This window comes from Arachis hypogaea, chromosome 1 (assembly GCF_003086295.3).
Source record: "Arachis hypogaea cultivar Tifrunner chromosome 1, arahy.Tifrunner.gnm2.J5K5, whole genome shotgun sequence".
NCBI classification, from domain to species: Eukaryota; Viridiplantae; Streptophyta; class Magnoliopsida; order Fabales; family Fabaceae; genus Arachis; species Arachis hypogaea.
Window position 1 is genome coordinate 47,885,302 of NC_092036.1, and position 3,134 is coordinate 47,888,435.

Consider the following 3,134-nt stretch of genomic DNA (forward strand, 5'->3'; position numbering starts at 1 on the left):
TCTTCCCTTTTCCTTTTCTAGAGGATTCTCCGGCCTTAGGTGCCATTGATGGTAATGGAAAAACAAAAAGCTTATGCTTTTACCACACCAAACTTAAAATATTGCTTGCCCTCGAGCAAGAGAAGAAAGAAGAGAAGAAGAAGAAGAAGAAAATATGGTGGAGAGAGAGAGATGGTGTGTCGGCCAAGGTAAGGAAGAGGGGGTTGTGTTGTGTGAAAATAAAGTGGAATGGAGGGGTTTATATAGGAAAAGGGGAGAGGGTAGGTTCGGCCATTTTAGGGTGGGTTTGGGTGGGAAAGTGTTTTTGAATTTTGAAGGTAGGTGTGGTTTATGGGGAAGAGTGGGTGGATGTGAGTGGTGAAGGGGGTAATTGGGAAGAGAGATTGAAGTTGTTGGGAAGTGTGATATGGGGAAGAGTGTTCATTGGGAGGAGAGATTCATAAATTGAAGTTGTTGGGAAGAGGGGAGAATATGTTAGGTGGGGATCTTGTGGGGTTCACAGATCCTGAGGTGATCCTGTGGGGTCCACAGATCCTGAGGTGTCAAGGAATTACATCCCTGCACCAAATAGGCATGTAAAAATGCCCTTTGCATACCATTCTGGCGTTTAAACGCCGAGGTGATGCACGTTCTGGGCGTTCAACGCCCATGTGAAGCATGTTCTGGGCGTTCAACGCCCATGTATAGCATGTTTCTGGCGTTGAACGCCAGTTCCGTGCTTGTTACTGGCGTTCAGCGCCAGCTTTTCTCAAGGCACATTCCTGGCGTTCAAACGCCAGAATGTTGCTTGTTTCTGGCGTTCACCGCCAGATTCATGCTCTGTTCTGGCGTTGAACGCCAGCCAGATGCTCCTTACTGGCGTTGAACGCCAGTCTGTCCTTCTTCCAGGATGTGATTTTTCTTCTGCTGTTTTTGATTCTGTTTTTAATTTTTATATTTTTTTTGTGACTCCACATGATCATGTACCTAATAAAACACAAAATAACATTAAAATAAAAATAAAATTAGATAAATAAAAATTGGGTTGCCTCCCAACAAGCGCTCTTTTAATGTCATTAGCTTGACAGTGGGCCCTCATGGAGCCACAAGGTGATCAGGTCAATGTTGTATATTCCCAACACTAAACTTAGAGTTTGGATATGGGGTCTTAACACCAAACTTAGAGTTTGGTTGTGGCCTCCCAACACCAAACTTATATTTTGACTGTGGGGGCTCTTCTTGACTCTGAACTGAGAGAAGCTCTTCATGCTTACTCTCGTTTGTCATAGAGGGATGGCCATGTGCCTTAAACACAAGGTAATCCCCATTCAATTGAAGGACTAATTCACCTCTGTTGACATCTATCACAGCTCCTGCTGTAGCTAGGAAAGGTCTTCCAAGGATGATGCATTCATCCTCTTCCTTCCTAGTGTCTAGGATTATGAAATCAGCAGGGATGTATAGGCCTTCAACCTTTACTAACACATCCTCTACTACTCCATAAGCTTGTCTTAATGACTTGTCTGCCAATTGTAATGAGAACAAGGCAGGTTGTACCTCAATGATCCACAGCTTCTCCATTACAGAGAGTGGCATAAGATTTATCCCTGACCCCAGATCACATAGAGCTTTTTCAAAGGTCACGGTGCCTATGGTACAGGGTATTAAGAACTTGCTAGGATCTTGTCTCTTTTGAGGTAAAATTTGCTGAATCCAGGTATCTAGTTCACTAATGAGCAAGGGAGGTTCACTTTCCCAAGTCTCATTACCAAACAACTTGGCATTCAGCTTCATGATAGCTCCTAAATATTGAGCAACTTGCTCTCCAGTCACATCTTCATCCTCTTCAGAGGAAGAATAGTCTTCAGAGCTCATGAATGGCAGAAGGAGATTCAATGGAATCTCTATGGTCTCTATATGAGCCTCAGATTCCTTTGGATCCTTAATAGGAAATTCCTTCTTGCTTGAGAGACGTCCCAGGAGGTCTTCCTCACTAGGATTTTTCGTCCTCCTCCTCCCTTGTGCATTCGGCCATATTGATTACATCGATGGCCTTGCACTCTCCTTTTGGATTCTCTTCTGTATTGGTTGGGAGAATACTGGGAGGAGTTTCAATGACTTTCTTACTCAGCTGGCCCACTTGTGCCTCCAGATTTCTGATGGAGGATCTTGTTTCACTCATGAAACTGAAAGTGGCCTTTGACAGATCAGAGACTAGATTGGCTAAATTAGAAGTGTTTTTGTTCAGAATTCTCTGTCTGTTGCTGAGAAGATGATGGAAAAGGCTTGTTATTGCTCAGCCTATTGCGTCCACCATTGTTAAAGCCTTGTTGAGGCTTCTGTTGATCCTTCCATGAGAAATTTGGATGATTTCTCCATGATGAATTATAGGTGTTTCCATAAGGTTCACCCATGTAATTTACCTCTGCTATTGCAAGGTTCTCAAGATCATAAGCTTCTTCAGAAGCTGCCTCTTTAGTACTGTTGGATGCATTTTGCCATCCATTTAGATTTTGAGAGATCATGTTAACTTGCTGAGTCAACACTTTGTTCTGAGCCAATATGGCATTCAGAGCATCAATCTCAAGAACTCCCTTCCTCTGAAGTGTCCCATTATTCACGGAATTCCTCTCAGAAGTGTACATGAATTGGTTATTTGCAACCATGTTAATGAGTTCTTTAGCTTCTGTAGGTGTTTTCTTTAGGTGAATGGATCCACCTGCAGAATGGTCCAGTGACATTTTCAAAAATTCAGATAGACCATAATAGAATATATCTAATATGGTCCATTCTGAAAACATGTCAGATGGACACCTTTTGGTCAACTGCTTGTATCTTTCCCAAGCTTCATAGAGGGATTCACCATCTTTTTGTTTGAAGGTCTGAACATCCACTCTAAGCCTGCTCAGCTTTTGAGGAGGAAAGAATTTATCCAAGAAAGCCGTGACCAGCTTATCCCAGGAGTCCAGGCTATCCTTAAGTTGTGAATCCAACCATATTCTAACTCTGTCTTTTACAACAAAAAGGAAAAGCATGAGCCTGTAGACTTCAGGATCTACTCCATTCGTCTTTACAGTCTCACAAATCTGCAAGAACCCAGTTAAAAACTGGTAAGGATCTTCAGATGGAAGTCTATAAAACTTGCAGTTCTGTTG

The 3,134-nt window shown here is 42.6% G+C and overlaps 1 non-coding gene across 1 annotated transcript; it reads left to right on the forward strand.

Annotated features, from left to right (window-relative positions):
* Positions 1–2,778: 2,778 nt before the first annotated feature.
* On the forward strand, positions 2,779–2,882 carry LOC112717184 (small nucleolar RNA R71). The gene has a single exon (XR_003160599.1). It is a non-coding gene; the product is annotated as a small nucleolar RNA R71 (small nucleolar RNA).
* Positions 2,883–3,134: the final 252 nt, after the last annotated feature.